The sequence below is a fragment of the Lynx rufus genome, unplaced genomic scaffold (assembly GCF_022079265.1).
Source record: "Lynx rufus isolate CCGP_SWC_20201006 ecotype Redwood Valley unplaced genomic scaffold, mLynRuf1.p SCAF_10, whole genome shotgun sequence".
In the NCBI taxonomy this organism is placed as follows: domain Eukaryota; kingdom Metazoa; phylum Chordata; class Mammalia; order Carnivora; family Felidae; genus Lynx; species Lynx rufus.
Window position 1 is genome coordinate 82,219,750 of NW_025814824.1, and position 21,212 is coordinate 82,240,961.

At 36.4% G+C, this 21,212-nt stretch overlaps 1 protein-coding gene and 1 non-coding gene across 4 annotated transcripts in view; both read left to right on the forward strand.

The window, feature by feature from the left end:
• The window catches only part of RABGAP1 (RAB GTPase activating protein 1), a 168,169-nt gene that overhangs the window by 14,923 nt on the left and 132,034 nt on the right, over positions 1 to 21,212 (forward strand). The window lies entirely within an intron of this gene.
• Positions 5,879 to 5,989, forward strand: LOC124505595 (U6 spliceosomal RNA). Its single transcript, XR_006960691.1, has one exon. It is a non-coding gene; the product is annotated as a U6 spliceosomal RNA (small nuclear RNA).

Below are 21,212 nucleotides of genomic sequence, written 5' to 3' on the forward strand. Positions count from 1 at the left end.
TTAGAGTTTATTTCTAATTATTTCTTTTGGGCCCAGTATATGTAGTGTAAAGACAAGGGCAGGTCAGCAATGCTATTTGTAAAAAAATAAATAAATAAATTTTAGGATTATCGAAACTGAATATTAAATACCTTGGTTATTGGCCACTGCGGTTTGTTATATTTTCTAAGCCAAATAAACGATTACTTTTCACATACTCTGTTGATCATTCTTTTTATGGATATAAATAAAAACATTATTGGTTAATGTCATTTAAAATGTAAATAGCTTTAGAAATATTACCATTCTTGTTTATGTTTATCCATTCAGAAACTATTTATGGAGTATTGATTGTGTGCCAAGTACTAAATACTGGAGATAACAGTGATGAATAAGGCCACAAAGCCCCCTGCCCTCACAGAGCTGTTATTCTCAGACTTTAAAACAGACTTTAAGCAGATAAGAAAATGAATATGTTAAGTAAATTTAGGTGCTATGAAGAAAATCAGAGTGGGATACATGGATAAAGAGTGAAGGGCTGTTACTATTTTAGAGAATGTCTTGAAACGACATTTGAGACAGAGACCTGAATGAAATGAGGAAGAAGACCATGGAGAAAGCTGGGAAAGAGCTTTTTAAAAGGAACAAGAAGATAGAAAGACCCTGAGGAGGACCACTCTTATTAGGACAGAAAGATTAGAGCAGAGTGAATAAAGTAAATAAAAAGTGGTAAAGTATGCTATCCAGTGATTGGCAGAGGCTGGATCATGTAGAACTTTGTAGAGCTTAGAAATTTGAACTTTGTTATAAACATGAAGGGAGGGTGTTGGAGAGTTTTCAATGGGGACATGATCTGATTTACATTTTAAAAAGCTCACTGGCTGAGAGATATTTCCAGCATGGCAGCATAAGGAGCTCTCTGGACCCATTCCTTAGCAAAATTGGTGACAATTATTTAAAAAAAAAAACAACCATTTAAAGTCTTTGGAAATGTTCTAAAGGAAATATAGCAACTGAAGAAACATTTATTCGAGGAAATTTACTAAAATTTGGTAAAGAATCTGTGGTATTTAACCAAGCCCATTGCTTTCCTCACCTATCCCAGTTGAGGAAGATGGCCACTCCACTCCACATAAGTGCAATCAAGAAGACAGGATTTCCCCTCCCCCCAGCTCCTCACTGGAGGGCTGTCTTCTGGGAAGAGCAGGATGATTGCATTTCTCATCCTGCCCCCAGCTACATTTTGCTAGCCAAGTGTGACTCAGTGGTGGGGGCTCCCTTTTTTTGCTCAGTCCTGTTCTTGGGATAGAGGCTCTACTTTGGGCACAGTGCTGCTGAGAATATTGAGAGTCCAGCTGCCTTAGCTTTGGCCTCTAAGTAGTGGTTCCACACCACTACAGGCAAGCAAAAGACCTGAGACTACTATATCAAGTCCTACACCCTCCAAGCACTCAGCTTCTAGAGATGGGGTGTCACTCAAAATAAAGCATGTTATTGTCCACCCTCCCAACTTTATAGCTGTGGCTTACAGGTTTTCTCTGTAATGAGAAGGGCATCATAAAACAGCTCCTGATCTCTTCCCAGAGAAACTGACTTTATTTATAGCAGAGTGTAGAGAAGTTCAAGCCTAAGGGTACTCTCATAAACCATAGAGATTGTGGCGAAAGGTAACTGAGAAGAGTTCGGTAGATTGATTGGACATATAGATTTAACTGTAGGCTTACTAGGAGGAAACTGACTCTTAGTGTCAGAACAAATCTCAAACGTTGACCTCCAAAACTCTCCCTTCAAACTAATGTCAATTTGATTAGTTTATTCTGTGCAGTAGTTTGTACTCAGGTGCACTGTTGAAAACTTTAGAGCAACTGGCCATATTAGTGGAGTTTAACATTTAGGTATGGTCAGAGAAAGAGACCAAGCACTCTGACAAAGTTGCTCTCATCCCAGGATGTCTGCAGGTAAAGCCAAATCATCCCAGAGGAACAATGGCAGAGGCTTAACACTATAGGAATTAGGGGAATAGAATTTCCTAAAATAAGCCATCTAGCTGCTAAATAAGCAAGCATAAAAAATAACATGTCCCAGAGTGGGGAGACCAGTACTGTGACTTGGTACAGTATATTATCTAAAATGTCAAGTTTCCAAAACAAAATTGTGAAACATGCAAATAAACAAGAAAAAATAACCTATTCATCATTAAAAAAAAAAAAAATCAGGCAGCAGACACTGCTTGTGAGAGTGACATGTTGGATTTAATATGCAAACTCTTCAAAGTAGCCATTAAGTTCAATGAACTAAAGAAATCATGCTTAAAGAAATAAAGTATGATGATGTCAAATCAAATAGAGAATATCAATATGGAGATAGAAATTATAAAAAAGAATCAAATGGAAATTTTGAAGTGGAAAAGCACCATAACTGAAACGGGAGATTCAGTGAGAGGGGCTCAATAATAAATTTCAACTGGCAAAAAAGAATGAGAGGTGATGTCATCAAAATGTAGTCATTTTCAGGATTTTCAAGGAATTTTCTACCATTGTACCCTCAGAGAACACTGATTTAGACAATTGCTCATGGATGAGAGAGGCTTTGTGGAAGTTGAGGAACCTGTCAGAGAGGTTTCAGTATACTTGGAGAAAAAACATCCAAGATTGGATCCACTGAAGACAATAAAAGGAGCAGTTTCACTTTACCTGTGTCACCCTTCCCCTAAGACCACACACGTCAGTGCCAGTAAAGACTTACTCAGCCCATGATTTCCTCCGTATGGGAAAGTGAAAGCAGGTGATTGCATACCTGGATTCCACAGCTGTGTGAGATACTCTTCCAAAAGCTTACTTCTTTCTTACTTCATCCAAAATATCAAATTGTGAACTACACGACTTGGGGGGTGGATAGTTGGGAGAAGAGCATCTAAAGCTGGGAATGGAACATATCAAAGAGACATTTTATTAACTGCTTTGGGAGCTCCATGAGGAAGCCCATTCATGAGCCACTGGGGTTGTCTCCCCTACTGGCTCATGGGTACCTCCAAGCTCTCTGCAGCTCACTCAGACACACCCTCACACAGTGACTGCCTTCTTGTGCATGCCCCTGAGGGCAAGAATGGTCAAAATGAGGGGCGCCTGGGTGGCTCAGTCGGTTGAGCGTCCGACTTCGCCTCAGGTCATGATTTCAGTTTGTGAGTTCGAGCCCCGCGTTGGGCTCTGCGCTGACAGCTCAGAGCCTGGAGCCTGCTTCAGATTCTGTGTCTTCCTCTCTCTCTCTCTGCCCCATCCCCACTCATGCTCTGTCTCTCTCTGTCTTAAAAATAAATAAAACATTAAAAAAAAATGGTCAAAATGATCCTTTGCAGATGGCTAGTGAGCATGCATAGAGACTGGATTCTGTGGGATAAGGAGAAACCACATGCTTAAGCAGTCATCACCACTTTAGGGAATGCAAATGCAATGGAAATCATCAAGGGCAGGCTGAATCAAGCAGATGAAATTACTATGAGGTAGAAGACTATTTGACATTAGTCTGAAAAAAAGGAGAAAAATGAAAATGAGTGAGGAAAGCCTACGCGAACTGTGGTATACCATTAAAATAAACAATGTATGCATTATTAGTGTTCCAAAAGAAGAAGAGACAGGAAAGTGGGCAGAAAGCTTATTGAGACATAATGAATGAGACTTTCCCAAATTTGGGGAGAGATTTGGACATCCAAGTTCATGAAGCTTATAGGTTTCCCCAAGATTTTAACCCAAAATGATTCTTTCCAAGACACATTATAATAAAACTGTCTAAAATAAAAGATTTTGGGGCTCCTGGGTGGCTCAGTCGGTTAAGCATTTGACTTGATTTCAGCTTAGGTCATTATCTTACAGTTTGTGAGCCCCGTGTCAGGCTCCACACTGACAGTATGGAGCTTGCTTGGGATTCTGTCTCTCTGCCCCTCCCCTCTTTCTCTCTCTCTCTCAAAATAAATAGTAAGACAAAGGTATTAAAAATAACTATAGTTAATGAAATTAATAATATATGAAATGAATGATATAATAACAAATATACAATATAAAAAGTTAATATGTACATCAAAACTCTAAAATGTTGAGGAGAGTGGTGTGTTTGTATATGATTAAAGTTTTATGAAAGTCAGATATACTGTTGTATTAGTAAGATGTTTTATGTAAGTATTATGGTAACCACAAAGCAAAAATCTATGATAGTTACATAAGAGATAAAAAGAAGAGAATCGGGGTATACCGCCTTGAAAAATAACAGTTCACGAAGGAAGACAGTGAGAAAGGAACAAGGGAACTACAAAACAACCAGAAAACAATAACATAGCATTATAAGTTCATACCTATCAATAATTACTTTAAATGCAAATGAACCAAACTCTGCAAATGATGTAGTGTTGAATGGATAAAAAAATAAGACCTTCCCACTGTATTCTGCCTGTTAGAGACTCATTTCAGCCTTAAGGACACACACAGACTCCATGTGAAGAATTGGAAAAGCTATTCCATGAAATGGAAACCAAAAGAGAGCAGGGATAACTAAATTTATAACAGACAAAATAGACTTTAACTCAAAAACTGTAAGAAGAGACAAAGAGTATAATGTAATGAAAAATGGGTCAGTTCATTAAGAGGATATAACAAGTGTAAATATATATGTACTGAGCATCAGAGTACCTAAATACATTAAGCAAAATAGATCTGAAGGAAGAAATAGGCCATACGATAATAATAGGGAACTTCAGTAGTCTATTTTAAACAATGGATCGTTTGGACACAAAACTAATAAGGAAACTTTGGACTTGAACTATGCCTTAAACCAAATGGGCCTAACAGGCATATATAAAACATTCTACCCAACAGCAGAATACATATTCTTCTCAAGCATACACAGAATATTTTCCAGAATGGATCATATGTTAAGTCACAGAACAAATCTTAACAAATTGAAGACTGAAATGATGCCAGATATCTTTTCTAGCCATAGTGGTACGAAGTTAGAAATTAATAACAAGAGGAAAATTTGAAAATCAACAAATATTTGGAAATTAACATATTCCTGAACAACCACTGGATCAAAGAAGAAATCAAAAGAGAAATGAAAAAACATTTTGAAACAAGCAAAATGGACACATAACATTTCACATTCCACAATGCGTATGTGGAATCTAAGTCAAAGTGAAATGGTGGTTGCTAGGGGTAGGAGGTGATGGTGGGAGAAAGGAGATGTTAAAGAGTACAAGTTTTCAGTTACGCAGTTATTAGGTTTTGGAGATCTAATGAACAGCGTTGGGACTATAGTTAACAATACTGTATTATATAATTAATTGAAAGTACCTAAGAGAATAAATCTTAAATGCTCTCACCACACACAGCAATGGTAATTATGTGAGTTGGTGGATGTATTAACCTTATTGTGGTAATCATTTCACAATATATACACTTATCAAATCATGTTGTACACCTTAAACTTATACAATGTTTTATTTCAATTAAGTCTTGATACAATTGGAACAAAAGTAAAGACCCTCCCATAGATTTTTTTCATAAAAAATTATTAGAAGTGTTTAAAATCTTTTAAAAAATGAACTATTTTTACCATAGTCATAAGAAATATCAAAATAATTTGGCTGAGTGGAAGAAGACAGGCCCTCCCCCTGAAGAAAAGACAGTGCTACTTATGTATAATTGTAGAAGATGCAAACCTAATCTATAGTCACAGAAAGCCATTCAGTGGTTGCCTGGGGGTGTGATGATGGGACAGGGAAAAAGAGTAGGAGTAGAAAGGGCACAAGGAGTTTTGGGCATTATGGATATGTCCACTGACTTGACTGGTGTGTACATATGCCAGAATTCACCAAAGTGCATATTTAAAATACATGCATTTAAATGTACATGTGCTCACTTTGGGAGCACATATATTAAAGTTGTAATGATACAGAGAAGACTAGCATGGCCCCTGCGCAAGGAAGACACATGATGCACATCGAGTATACCATAACATATTTGCTTTTTTTAAAAGAAAGGATTAAACAGATTTTATTATTTTAATTTATTTTTTAATTTTTATTTTTTTTATTAAGTAGGCTCCACCCCCAGCATGGAGCTTGAACTCACAACTCTGAGATCAAGAGTCACATGCTCACATAGGGGCGCCTGGGTGGCTCAGTCGGTTAAGCGGCCGACTTCAGCTCAGGTCATGATCTCACGGTCTGTGAGTTCGAGTCCCGCGTCGGGCTCTGTGCTGACAGCTCAGAGCCTGGAGCCTGTTTCAGATTCTGTGTCTCCCTCTCTCTGACCCTCCCCCATTCATGCTCTGTCTCTCTCTGTCTCAAAAATAAATAAGCGTTAAAAAAAAAAAAATTAAAAAAAAAAACAGAGTCACATGCTCACTGACTGAGCCAGCCAGGCACTCCTTAAAGAAGAAGTTAATAAACTTGAAGATTAGTAGAAACATCCAAAGAACAGAAAGAAAAAATAATGAAAAATGAAAAACGCCTCAGAGAAAGATGAGATGTTATTAAGTGTAACAGCATACTCGTGTTTCGGCAGAAGAAAGAAATGAGCAGAAAAAGTATTTGAAGAAATAATGTCTGAAAAGTCCCACATTTATTTATTGAAAAATAATAATCTACACATCTAAGAAGCTTACCACACTCTAAGATAAATACAGAAAGATCCACAAAAAAGCTTATCTTAGTAAAATGTTGAAAACCAAAGACAAGAAATCTTGAAAGTAACAAAAGGAAAATGATTTGGTACCTAGAAGGAGACCTCAGTAAGATTTACAGCTGACTTCTTAGCAGAAATAGTGGAGGCTTGAAGCCAGTGGGATAACCTGTTCAGAGTGCTCAGAGAAAAAACTCAACCAAGAATCCTAGCAAAGCTATTGGTTAGAATTGAAGCTGAAATAAAGACATTCTGAAATAAACAAAAATTAAGAGAATTTACTGCTATCAGAACCACCTTATAAGAAATACTAATGGGGCGCCTGGGTGGCGCAGTCGGTTAAGCATCCGACTTCAGCCAGGTCACGATCTCGCGGTCCGTGAGTTCGAGCCCCGCGTCAGGCTCTGGGCTGATGGCTCGGAGCCTGGAGCCTGTTTCCGATTCTGTGTCTCCCTCTCTCTCTGCCCCTCCCCCGTTCATGCTCTGTGTCTCTCTGTCCCAAAAATAAATAAACGTTGAAAAAAAAAATTAAAAAAAAAAAAATACTAAAAGTTCTTCAGGCCAAAAGCAAGTGACTTCAAACAATAATTTTAATCCTTAGCACCATTAAAGATAATTGTATAATAATATAGACCGTATAAGTACATTTTTTTCTTCTCTTTTGTATATATAATATGTGCATATTCTACCTATAACATAAATATGATGTATTTGCCAGTCACAAAAATGAAGTAGAAGCAGAGCTATATTACAGCTTAATAAATGACTTAATATGGTAATTCAAAGCCACAAGAACAAATAAGGAGAGCTAGAATTGATAAATTTATAATAAGCTATAAATATATATTCTCCTCTCACCTTCTTTTAAATAATTCTATAAAGGAACAATTATAAAAATCTTTTGGATTTGTAACATAGATATAATATGTATAATAATGCCATGGTAGGGAATACTGCTAAATTACTAGAAATAGTATAAATCAGAAACTGATTCTAATAAATTAAGATAATACCCAGTAAGTTCTAGAGCAACCAGTGAGATGGGGTGTGTGTATATATATGTATGTATATCTATATCACTAAAGAAATGTCAATGCTATATTAGAAAATACTACTAAAAACAATAAAAGATGAATAAAGGAATGGAAAATACATGAAACAGATGCATAAAAATCAAAAAACAAAATGGCATACCTAAATTGAACTGTATCAAGAATAACAAAATGGATTAAGCAATAGAGTTAAAAAAACCATCAGCAGTGTATAAAACACCATGATCCAGCTGTATGTTCTCAGTAGGAGACACACTTTAAATACAAAAATAGAAACATTTAAAATAAAAGATGGGAAAAGACCTGGCATGCAGGCATTATGGGTTACAGCTTAAATATGTATAGGAAAATTTCTACCTGTAAATTCCTGTATTATGGAAGAAGGAAAAATTCAAATCAGTAATCTTTTACTTTAAGACATTGGAAAAAGAAGGGCAACCTAAATGTAAAACAAGCCAAAGTAAGGGAAAAAAAAGATAAGAGCAGAAATCAATGAAACAGAGGATAGAAAAATAGAGAAAAAAATCAATAAAGCAACCTGGTTCTCTGAAAAGATTAATAAAATTGATAAAACCTTGGATTGGCCAAGGAAAAAAATTACTAGAATTAGAACTGAAAGAAAAGACAATACTACCAAACATACGTTAAACAAAAAGGATTATAAGGGACTATTAGGAATAGTAATATGCCAAAATAGAACTTACTGAAATGGATAAATTTCTAGAAAAACACTAATGAAACTGTGAATAGACCTATAACAAGAGGTTGAATTAGTAATAAAAAGTGTACCCATAAAGCAAGCTCTGGCCTACCTAGATGGCTTTATTCCCTGAATTCTACCAGGTACTTAAGTAAGAATACCAGTTCCTCACAAACTATCCCCAAAAATAGAAAAAAAAAAAGGATATTTCCTGACTAAATCTATGAGGAAGATACTGTGCCAATGCCAAAACTAGACAAAGATATCACAAGAAAACTACATATCTATATTTCTTATAAATTGGGACACAAAAGTCCTCAACAAAATACAAGCATAGTTATTAATTCAGCAGTATATGAAGAGGATTACATACTGTGATCAAGTGGGATTTACTCCAAGAATGTAAGGTTGGTTTAACAACTGAAAATCTATTAAGGTAATATAATGTATCAATGGAACTAAAAACAAAACCACATGATCGTTTTTAGTGGACACAGGAACAATGTTTGCTGAAATGCAACACCTTTTATGAAAATAAAGAAATTCAGAAAAAAAATCAACTATGAATGTAACTTCTTCAACCTGATTAACAGCATCTATGAAAAACTCACAGCTAAAATCTTTCTTGGTGGTAAAAGAGTAGATTCTTTCCCGTTAGGTTCAGCCTAAAGACCTGGATGTCTGCACTTAACTACCTCTGGTCAACATTGTACTGGAGGGTACAACCAGGGCACTCAGGCAAAAATATAAAAGGTATCCAGATTGGAAAGAAGGAAGTAAAAACTATGTTTGCAGTTGACATGATCTTGTATATGGAGAACCCTAAGAAATCTAAAAAAAAAAAATATTAAAACTAAGAAGTTTAGCAATATTGTAGGTACAAGATCAATGTACAAAAAATCAGTTTTATTTGTATATATTTGCAATGAACAACCTTTAACAGTGAAAAAACAATTTATGATAACATGAAAAAGAATGAAATAGTATGAAGTTAAACAAAAGTGCAAATCTTAGGCTTTGAAATCTGTAAAACATTGTTCAAAGAAAATAAAGAAGATCTAACTAAATGGAAGTCCATTCGTTGTTCATGTATCAGAAGACTTATTGTGAAGATGGCATTACTCCTCAAATTGATCTACACATTCAGTGCAGTCTTTATCATAATCCTAGGTAACATCTGTGTAGAGGTTTATGTGACAGTTGTAAAATTCATTTTGGATTTCAGGGGACCCTGAATAGGCCAAAATAATCTTGAAAATGAAGAACAAAGTTGGAAGACTCAGACTTTGCAATTTCAAAACTTACTATAAAGCAGTGGTAATCAAGATAGTGTAGTATTGACATAAGGCTAGGCATATAGATCACTGGAATACATTTGAGAAATAGAACATTCAGGAATAGAACCATATTTCTGTGATCAGCTGATTTAGACAAGGTTACCAATACCATTCAATTGAGAGGGTTTTTTTTTTTTCTTCAACAAATTGTGGTGGGACAGCTGGATAGCCATGTTCAAAAGAGTGAAGTTGCAACCTTACCTCACACCATATACAAAAATTAGCTTAAATGGATTACAGACTTCAGTGTAAGAGCTAGAAGTGTAAAACTCTTGGAAGAAACATGGGGTAGATTTACATGACTTCAGATTTCACAGTGGATTCTTAGATTTCACACCAAAGGAGCAAAGGAAAAAAGACAACCCACAGGATGTATTTAAGGCATATAAAAAGCTAAACAATCTAAATGTTTACCAACTACTAAATGGATAAATAAAATGTGATGTATGATGGAATATTATTTGGTCATAAAAAGGAATAAAGTACTGATACATGCTGCAATATAGATGAACCTTGAAGACATGTTAAATGACAGTTAAGTCAAAAAGTCCACAGATTATATGGTTCCATCAATATGAAATATCTAGAAGAGTTAAATCTTCAGAGGCAGAGGGTCAATTAGTTGTTGCTTATTTAGGGCTGGAGTTATTGAGGGAAAGGGGAGTTGATACCTGTGGTGGTGTTTGGGTTTTTTGTGTGGTTTTTTTGAGGTGATGAAAATATTTTAAATTTTTTTAATGTTTTATTTATTTTTGAGAGACAGAGTGAGAGCAGGGGAGGGGCAGAGAGAGAGGGAGACACAGAATCCAAAGCAGGCTCCAGGCTCTGAGCTGTCAGCATAGAGCCTAATGCAGGGCTCGAACCCATGAACCGTGAGATCAAGATCTGAGGTGAAGTCAAATGCTTACCGAGCCACCCAAGCACCCCATGATAAAAATACATTAAATTAACTTTGGTGTTGGTTGCTCCTCTCTGTGAATATACTGGAAACCATAGAGTGTATGCTTTAAGTGAGTTGTATACGAATTATATCTGGCCTACTCTTTGGAGAATTGGCAGTAAAGAGGCAAGACTGGTTGGTAGTGAGAAGAGTAGATAGAAGGCTGTTTTAGTTAGGGCGTCTGGGTGGCTCAGTTTGTTAAGCCTCCGACTCTTGATTTTGGCTCAGGTTATGATCTCATGGCTCTGATTCAGGGTATATTTCAAGGTAGAACTGATAGGGTGGGCAAATTAGATGTGGGATTTGAGGCAAAGAGGGAAATAAATGATGGTTCCTAGATTTTGGTCTGAGCTGTAAGGTATATGGTAGTGCCATTTACTAAAATGGAAAGAGATAGGACCAGGATCAGGTTAAAGGGATCAGAAGTTCAGGATGTTGATGAGATTGATCCTCCAGAGTGACTGTGACTAGCATCAACAGTATATAGATGGTATTTAAAGCTGTGGGACTAGGTGAGATCACCCAGAGTGAGCATTAGAAACTGAAGAGTTAGTGAAGAGCTGATTCTTGGAGTACTTCAACATTGAGAGATGGAGATAAAGAGAAGCCAGCAGAGAAGAGTGAGAGGATATAGCTAGTGAGATATAAAGAAAACTAGGAGATTTGGAGTGCCTTGGGAGAGAAATGAAGAAAGTGTTTCAAGAGAGTGGGAATAACCAGGTATGTTAGATTCTGCTGAGAGGTTGCTTTAGATGGTGACTGAAGAATGATAGGATAGAGGCCTGGGTGATCCTTAAGAAGGGTGTTTTTTTGCTTGTTTTTGTTGTTGTTGTTGTTTTCAAGAGAGATGAGATCATTAGCATTACTGTGGGTTGGGTTGTAAGTGGTAGCTGAGGAGGAAGTGGTGATAGTGTAGACAACTGTTTTAAGGAGTTTTGCTAAAAAAACAAAACAGAAAAATGGAGTGGTAACTGAAGAGTAATAGAGATTCCAGTGAGAGATTTCCTGATATGTGTGTACTGATAAGAGTTATTCAGTAAAGAAGGGGACATTACTAGTACCAGAGAATTGCTAAGTCTTTGGTTAGGTTGGGAAGAGAGATTTCCTGTGTGTAAGTGGAGGGGTTAACCTAGGAGCAATTTCTGTAATATGAAGGAAGACAGCATAAATGAGTACACATGCAAATAGATGAGTCTTCTCTGTTTTTGGAGAAGACTTAAAATTGTCTTGTTAATTTTTGAAATACTGTTTGACTTACTCTTCCTGTTTCTAATTTGATGAATCATTTATGGTAAATGGGAAAGACCCTCAGGGCTCCTGCAGAGAACTTTTTTTGTGCTCTCTCATATCTTGTTTACTGAAAAGAAATGTTCTGTTTTTTAGACCAGGAAATTGAGCAATATGTTCTACAAATTAAAAATGTTTCCTGTATGTATTTCCATGTATTTTCAGTACATCTGGACAGTATATTGGTTTACTGTATGTAGAAATGGTAAGTGGAGAAGTAATAGAATTGTTGAATCTTTGATATTTTCATCAAAGTCAAGTATAATAGGATTACTGCAAACGTGTTGCTCAGTGATGCTGATGACTCTTTTTAAAACTGTTGTCTCAGCCACTACTAGATTGTAAAATTGCATTGGATTTAGAAAATACATTTTTCCCCCAAATTTTTATTTAAATTCTAGGTAGTTAACATATAGTATAATTTTGTTTTCAGGAGTAGAATTTAGTGATTCATCACCTTCATATAACACTCCAGAAAAATACATTTAAAAAAGTCTGTCATTGATCCACCCCAAAAGTCCTAATTGAGTATTTTGTTGAATTATTCAGTTGATAGCTAGTAATCCACCAAATGCTGTTTTTAGGCACCGAAGTTGAGAACTCCCCATTTTTGGAACTATGATGACCTAGAAAACCTAAAAATGTCCTAGTACAAAATATTTAGGAGAGCTGGATGAAATATAACAAATACCTTTCATAGCTATATTCACAAGAAAGTAATCTCAAAAGAATAATAGCAAAGAGGGACACTGAAAGCCAGAACTATACATATATGCTGACACTGGGTCCGTACTGGGGGAATTTGCTGCTTTACGATCAGTGGGCTTGGGTTTTGACTAAACTGGAGAAGAGATAAAGCTTTGGGTTTTACAGAGAGGGGTGTTGGAACTGAGATTTCCTTATATAACACCTTCAGGCTAACTGAAAGGATAGATTTGGAAAAAATAACTTGTTTATAGTCATAGGAAGAAAATAAGGAAGCTTATATATTTTAGGTTGGACACAGGTTTAGAGGGGAGTCTTGTTGATAACTTGTTCCAGTGGGCTTGCCTTCAGGTATTTGGGATTTGAATTTATACTACCTGCATGTTCCTGGGTTGGTAATACTCTTAGGGCTCCTGACAGAATCAATTGCAGAACTATTCTGGAGGGACATGCTTGCCACCCAGGCTGCATGGTATTTCTACAGATAACTTTGATACAAAATATCAAACATTCCAAAATTTACAAAGACCCAGAGTAGGCAAACCCCAGCAGGATCAAATCTCACCAACACTTGCGCATTTGAATTATTAGCTGTAACTTTAAGATAGATATGATTTAAATGATTGAAAATTTAAAGAAAAATTTGAAAATATTAGGATAGAACAAAATTATTTAAAAATCTAATAAAAGACCAAGCAAACTTCATGAAAATCAGAGCAAGTAAAGTTAAAGGTACAACTGATGTGTTAAATAGTAGATTAGATGGTTGAAGAGAAAATCAAGTACCTGCAAAATCAACCTGAGGAAATTACTCAGAAAATAGAATAGAGTGGGAGAAAAGGAAATAACTTGAGATAATAGCTGAATATTTTCCACAAGTGATAAAAGATACAAATCAGCTTCAAGAAACAGAGTGAGTCCCAATCAGGATGACAGTGGGGGCGCCTGGGTGGCTCAGTCTGTGAAGCAACCCTCCAACTCTTGATCTCAGCTCAGGTCATGATCTAGTGTTTTGTGGGTTTGAGCTCCACAACAGGCTTTGCACTGACAGCACAGAGCCTGCTTGGAATTCTGTCTCTCCCTCTCTTTGGTCCTCCACTTTCTCTCAAAGTGAAAAAATAAACAACAACAAAAAAAAGGATGACAGTGAAACTGCAGAATATCACAGACAAAGAGAAGCTCTTTAAAGGGTGAATGAGAATAGAGATCAATTGGACATGGTTCCTGCTTATATATATAAGCAGATGCTAAAGCTTAGGGTAGATGACAGTTCAGATTCTTGCTGCAGTGGATTGTAGTAGTCTTTGCTTTGTAACAAACTACCTCAGATCTCAGAACTGAGTGGCTTAAAACAGTTTATTAATTTCTAATGATTTTATGCATTGAGTGGGTTGTTTTGCTGGTCTTGTTTTGGTTCATATAACTTCATTCAACTGATACATTGGCTGAAGACTGAGCTTAATTGGGATGGCTGAGTCTTTTCCTGTAGTCTTTCATCTCAGACTTCGTCATGGCAGCATGGTGGTCCTAGGATAGATGTGGAAGCTATAAGGTATCTTTTAAGGTTAAGGCTTAGAAATTACATGGTGTCACTTCTGCCACATTGTATTGATCACAGCAAGTCACAGGGCCAATCCAGGAAATAGACTATATCTCTTGATGGAGGAGCTGTAGAGATACTGTGGCTATATTTTGAATTTTCAACATTAATGCAGTTAGATAAATGCTACGGTAGAGATTAACAAAGGGTGCTATAGAACAAAGGATGGAAACTTGTCTCAGCTTGGGGGAGGAGTCTGGGAAAGCTTCTTGGAGAAGGTAATGCTTTAGTTAAGCCCTTTAAAGAAGAGCTTTATATGATGATGTAGTTATAAAAAACACAGGTATTTATCTTCATAAAATGTTTTGACAATTCACATCAAAATCGGAAAACTTTCATAAATTCAGAACATGTTGTATTTTCTCTACCTGACTCCTCTTGTGTAGGAATATTATACCCTTAGCTCTTAATCAAAGATACTCTATAAATCTTGGTTGGGAGTACATTGATGAGCCAATACTTCTTTGGTGAAAAGTTCAGTTAGAGAATTTTTTAATCTTCTTGAAAAATCCACCAAACATTATTTTAGTTGGAAAGAAGTTGCCAACCTGTATTGAAATAGATGGGGCGCCTGGGTGGCGCAGTCGGTTAAGCGTCCGACTTCAGCCAGGTCACGATCTCGCGGTCCGTGAGTTCGAGCCCCGCGTCGGGCTCTGGGCTGATGGCTCAGAGCCTGGAGCCTGTTTCCGATTCTGTGTCTCCCTCTCTCTCTGCCCCTCCCCCGTTCATGCTCTGTCTCTCTCTGTCCCCAAAATAAATAAACGTTGAAAAAAAAATTTTTTAAAAAAAAGAAATAGCTGATAAAGAAGTCACTCCTTCTCACTTAGCATTGCCTAAACTAATTTTCTGACTTTGTATCTGATATTACTTGCTTTAGTATCAGGTGATCTTGTCCTCTAATGTAGGTCTTTTATTCAGCAAACAGAGTAACTGAACCATGAACACACAGTTTAATTAAGGGGATCAGGATGCTGGTGGGGAGACACATAAGGAACTATGTCATTACAAAATTCATCAAGTACCAGAATATAGATAAAAGCAGATTTATATGAGAACATAATTATTGCCTATTAAAGCAAAGAAAGGTTTCATAGAGTAGGTAACAATTTAGCAAAACCTTAAAGAATGATTAAGAATTACTCAAAGTGAGTCTGTGAAATGTAGAAAAATCAACAGGCTTGAAAAAGGCCTAGGGTTATGATCACTGCATACAGTAGAATTGAACGTGCTTGCTTTCCTTTTTTCTCCCAAATGGACTTTTTGTTATTTGTTTTTTCTAATTATAAAAATAATGTCTGCTTTATACATAAAATTCAGACAGTATGAGACGTAAGTAAAACTCAGTCATAATCCTATTATTTAGCAACACAATCATAAATATTTTGGGTCTTTCTTCACTTAACTTTTCAGGATGAATTTACAAGGTGCTGTTCCTTCTCTTTCCCTTTTTAAGTTAATGTTAGTAATTCCTAATGATAATTTTAGGTTGTTTCTCTGGTCCTTCCTTCACGCAGTAAGATAAAAAGATGGATAGCCAGAACAGCTGCAGTTTATAAATGACACAAGGAAATTCAGTGATTTATCAAAGATCACAGAATGAGTATGTGAGTGGGTTTGAAGTCAGTAACAATACTTTCCAGTATCCAAATGGGACTTCTGGTTCTTTTGTGCCTTGCTTTCTGGTAAAACTGAGATTTATGTACTTGTTTCAAGATGCCTTAGCTTTTACACTGAAGATGAGTAAAATTACTCAGTCTGAACCATTTTCACTTCTATTTTCATTGCAGTCTGACACAAGTAGTGGGAACTGTAGATCATCAGGAATTTGTCTTTAATTTTCTCAACATCTGTGGATATCTCAAGTGCACACTGTCATTTCATAAGCATGCATTTCCTAAGACAAAATCTCTACTGGAAAAAGATCCCAAACTGCCTAACGTAGCTTTGGATAACTGTCAAATCAAGTGGTGCCTTGTTGGTATTGTTGCAGAGAACGGAAACGGGCTATAAAGTTAGAAGTAGAACATTAACACCAGGAAATGACTCTGGCTTTTGCCTTTGAAACGTTTTGTCCTTTGCTTCTATAAATGCAGTTTTGCTCTTAAGGAAATAGACCTGTAGCCAATTCTACCCTATAAATTATTACTTTTATTTGATACATTTAGAAAGGACAGGTGTTACTTCAGTAATGGGTCTTACACATAAATAGTAGGTGTGTTCTTAGTTCTCTCTGGATAATGGAAAGTGGAAGAACTGCTTTTTTTTTTCTTGTTGTTGTTGTTACTTGGTTTTTCAAACCTCCTCTCCAGAAGGTGGGTCAGAATTTATTTAGAAATAGCTGAAAGTGGGGGTTGCTTGCTGGCTCATTTGGTGGAGCATGTGACTCTTGATCTCAGGGTTGTGAGTTCAAGCCCCACGTTGGGTATAGAAATTACTTAAAAATAAAATATTTAAGAGGCGCCTGGGTGGCTCAGTTGGTTAAGTGTCCGATTCTTGATTTTGGCCCAGGTCATGATCTCATGGTTCCTGAGATTGATCCCCACATTGGGCTCTATGCTGACAGCGCAGAATCTGCTTGGGACTCTCTGTCTCTCTTTCTCTGCCCCTTCCTGCTCATGCTGTCTCTGAAAATAAATAAACTTTAAAAAAATAAAATCTTTAAAAATAAAAGCTGAAAGTGATACTAATTGTATGCTTACTAATTGACAGGTACTGTGATGTAGAAATGAGATAATCCCTGTAAAAATCATATATAATGCCTTAATTATAAATAATAAATGCCCAGTAAGCATATTATTATTGTATCATTGAATCCTCATGACATGACAGTCCTATGAGATAGATATTAACACTTTCATTTTAGAGATGAGGCAGTTGTGGCTCCCAGAGGGTAATTTGCCCGCAGCCAACAGTTAGTATCAGAGCCATGTCCCAAATTCAGCTCTTACTGTGGAGCCCAGGATGTAAGTACAGGCTGCTGTTCACATGGTCTGTATGTGAATGGTGACCCCTGGAGTTGTGCCATAAGCCAGCTCTTGTGCCCACTGTTTTTACTACCACCCTGCTTTATAAGCAGAATTATGAATAAATCACTTGCCATGCAGTCTCTGTCCTTACAAACATTTATGTCTGCGTTTATAGTAGCTGCTAAATTGGCTACTTTATATTTGTTGGGTTTTTTTCCCCTCAATTCAGGACTGTTTCTTAAAGTATTCTCCCCTCCTCCTCTTAATCTAGTTTACACAGAGATGAACATAAATCTGAATATGACCATTGATTTATCCATACATACCTGCTTTGCTTTTTTTATTTTTATATTTCTGTTAAGTTAGAAGTCTTTGTTGGGCTTCAAAATAAAATTGTTTTGTAGTATGCTAATTGGTCTTGCCCAGTATTCTTAGTAAATGTTAAACCTTTAATGATTCTCAGAATAATAGAAAATGATGCTTTGTTTTTGTTGTATTTAAGTAAACAAAGCTAAAATAAAGCATTCAGATTTCATTTTTTATAACTCAAAATCTGTAGAGTATCCAGTATCAAAATTGGTAAAATAATACTACTTTGGCTTCTATTCTTTGCATTTATAAAACTCAATTCAGTAAACCTATATTGCAGGTACACTGTGCAATGAATCTATCCAAAGCTTTGGGAATAATATAAAGATACCTTAAGAAGCAATCCCTGCCATCTAATCCAGACTGGTTCAAGGTCTGGTTCTATAAAACATGTATGCTCATATGGTAGCACTCCCTAAGGAGGGACTAATTAAACCCCATATAGTGGGGTTAAGATTTCCCAGAGGAGGTAACAGAATTTAAGCTTGGTCTTAACAGAAAGGAGAAGAGGACTTTCTAGGAAAGGGAACAGTCTGTAGAGTCTTGATGCTTGAAAGCTTATGATATGTCTTAGGGAAGTTGAGTAATTTGACGTGTCTGGTAAGAGATGAAAGCATAAATTGGGCAGAGTTGTGAAAAATTCATAGAATATAGTTACAAATTTGGGCTTTATCTTATGGAAATGGAGGAAACATGGAAGGGTTTGATCAGAACTAAGGTTTGCAATTGTAACTTGAATGGCCATATGACAGATCAGAGGGGAGAGAGAAAGAAGGTAGGGAAACTCTTACCTTTCCAGTAGACTTATGTAAAATGAAAGAAGCTGTCCTGTGGTATTACCTACATAGAGGATGGAAAAAATGCACAAGTGAGCAAGGATCAGTAAGCTTTGTGAGTATTGTGGTAATGAGAGGAGTGACGGGTGATTGTGCTCTTCATAGGCTCACTAAGTGGATCGTATTACAATTCACTGATTTAAAAAACAACAACAACAACAAAGCAAGGGTGGCGCCTTGCTGGCTCAGTCTGTAGAGCATGTGACTCTTGATGTTGGGGTCGTGAGTTTGAGCCCCACAATGGCGTAGAGCTTACTTTAAAAAATAAAAAGAATACAGAAGGAGGAACGGACAGTGAGTTAAGTTTGACACACTAAGTCTGGAATATCTACCTGAAGAATTCTCTCCAGTAGGGAGCTAAGGAAGGGGTTGTAGGTATATATTAGGGATTGTTTGTATATCATTGGCCATAGATGAGGTGGCCACAGGAGAGCCTGTAAAATAAGGTTATTGCCAAAAACAGAACCCTGGATGAATATCTTTTGGGATGCAATAGAAAAAAGTAAATAGTTTTGTTCTTTTTTGTGGAAACCACTTGTTTTTTTCTAATTTTTAAAAAACAGACTTTATTTTTTAGCACAGTTTTAGGTTCACAGCAAAACGGAAAGTACAGAGATTACTTCTATAATCCCTGCTCCCACAAATGCATAGCCTTCCCCACTATCAATATCCCTTTTCTATTTTAAGTTTATTGAGTTAAAGTTTACACACAGTAATATGCAGCCCTTTTAGGTGTATAGTTCTATAAGCTGTAGTGAATATAAACTCTTACATGACAACCACCACAATTAAGATACAGAATATTTTTACCATTCCAGAAAGTTCCTTTGTACTTTTTTTTTAGTGAATCCTCTCATCTCCTTCCTAGCCCCTGACAACCAATGATCTGATTTCCATCGCTATAATTTTCCTTTTCCGGAATTCCATATAAATGGAACCTTACGGTATGATGGAGTTTTTTTGTGTCTGGCGTCTTTTACTTGGAATAATCCATGTTATTGTGTGTATTAATAATTCATTCCTTTTTACTGCTGAGTAGTATGCCATTATATAGCTATATGGCAGTTTATGCACTAAGCAGTTGATAAACATTTATATTCAGTTTTTGGTGATTATCAATACTGCTATAAACATGCACAAAGAGGCACAGGTGTTAATTTTTCTTGGGTAAATGCCTAGGACTGAGTCATATGGTAGGTGTATATTTACCTATGAAATTTACAAAAGACAGCTAAAGTGTACCATTTTGCATTCCCACCAGCAGTGTATGGGAGATTTTCAGTTGTCACGCATCTTTGCGAATTCTTGGTATTCTCAGTATTGTCTTGTTTTTAATTTTAGCCAATCTTATTAGGTGTATGGAGGCATCCTATTGTGGTTTCAGTTTCTCTACTGGCTAATGAGTTGCTTTCACGTGCTTGTTTGCCACCTTCATACTTTTTTTGGTGAAAATGCCCATTTTTTTAAATTGGGTTGCTTGTTTCCTTAATGAGTTATGAGATATTCTGGGTAGATGTATTCTGGGTATAAATCCTTCATCAGAAACATGATTTGCAAGTATATTCTCCAAGTCTGTGGCTTGTGTTTTCATTCTCTTAGTAGTGTCTTTTGAGCAGAAGTTTCTAGTTTTGATAAAGCGTGTTTTATCATTTTTTTTATGCTACTTTTTGTATTGTAAGAAATCTTTGTGTCTCAGGATTTTCATAGATTTTCTCCTTTGTTTTTCTTCTGTAGGTTATATAGTTTCAGGATTTGCATTTAGATTGTGACCCATTTTGCATTAATTTTTGTATATGATGTGAAGTATTAGCTAAGATTCATGTCTTTACATAGGTATGGATGTCAGGCTAATTGTTCTAACACCATTTATTACCTTTCTCCATTGAATTACCCTGCCAACTTTGTTGAAACCAATTGGTCATATATATGTCAGTCTATTTCTGGATTCTGTTTTGTTCCACTGATCTGTATGTCTGCCCTTTACTAATATTGCAGTGTGTTGATTACTTTACCTGAAGCTACATCTGTTTTAGAGATGATTGTGTTATCTGTTAAGAATGCTCTTGGCAGCAAGGAACAGAAAAGCCCTGCTTATAGTGGGTTTATTTTGTGTTAATAACAAGAAGTCTAGCAATAAGCGGTTGTTGGTTTATTTAAGCTATTCATCAATACCAGAGGTCAACAAACTATAGTCTGCTGGCCTAATCTGGCCTGCCACCTGTTTTGTAAATAACCTGTGGAGGTTCTTCAAAATGCATATGCCCAGCCAGGCTCTACTAGGGTGGGAGGTGAGGGGAGGGAGGGAGGAGCAAATATTTGAATTTTAAAATGCCTCCTGGTAATATTAGTAATTATACTATAGAGTCATGGTTAAGAACCATTAACCTAAGGTTGATTCTTAAGACTGTGGTCCCCAGACTAGCAGTATCACTATCTCCTGGAAATTTTTTAAAAATACACATTATCAGGTCCACTCAGAATTACTGAATTGGAATTCATTTGGGGCCCAACACTTTGCGTCATAAAAATTCTCCACGTGATTCTGATGCATGTCAGAGTTTGAGAGCCTTGAAAGTCATTGTGAATTATTTCCCAGATAAGCCCAGGGAAGACTGTCTTTAGAAAGAAAACAACAGCGTACCTGGCTGGCTCAGTCAGTGGAGCGTACTGCTCTTGATATCAGGGTCATTAGATCAAGCCTCATGTTGGGCATAGAGATTACTTAATAAAAAAAAATTCTTTTAATAAAAAAACAAAAAGCTTAATTGGT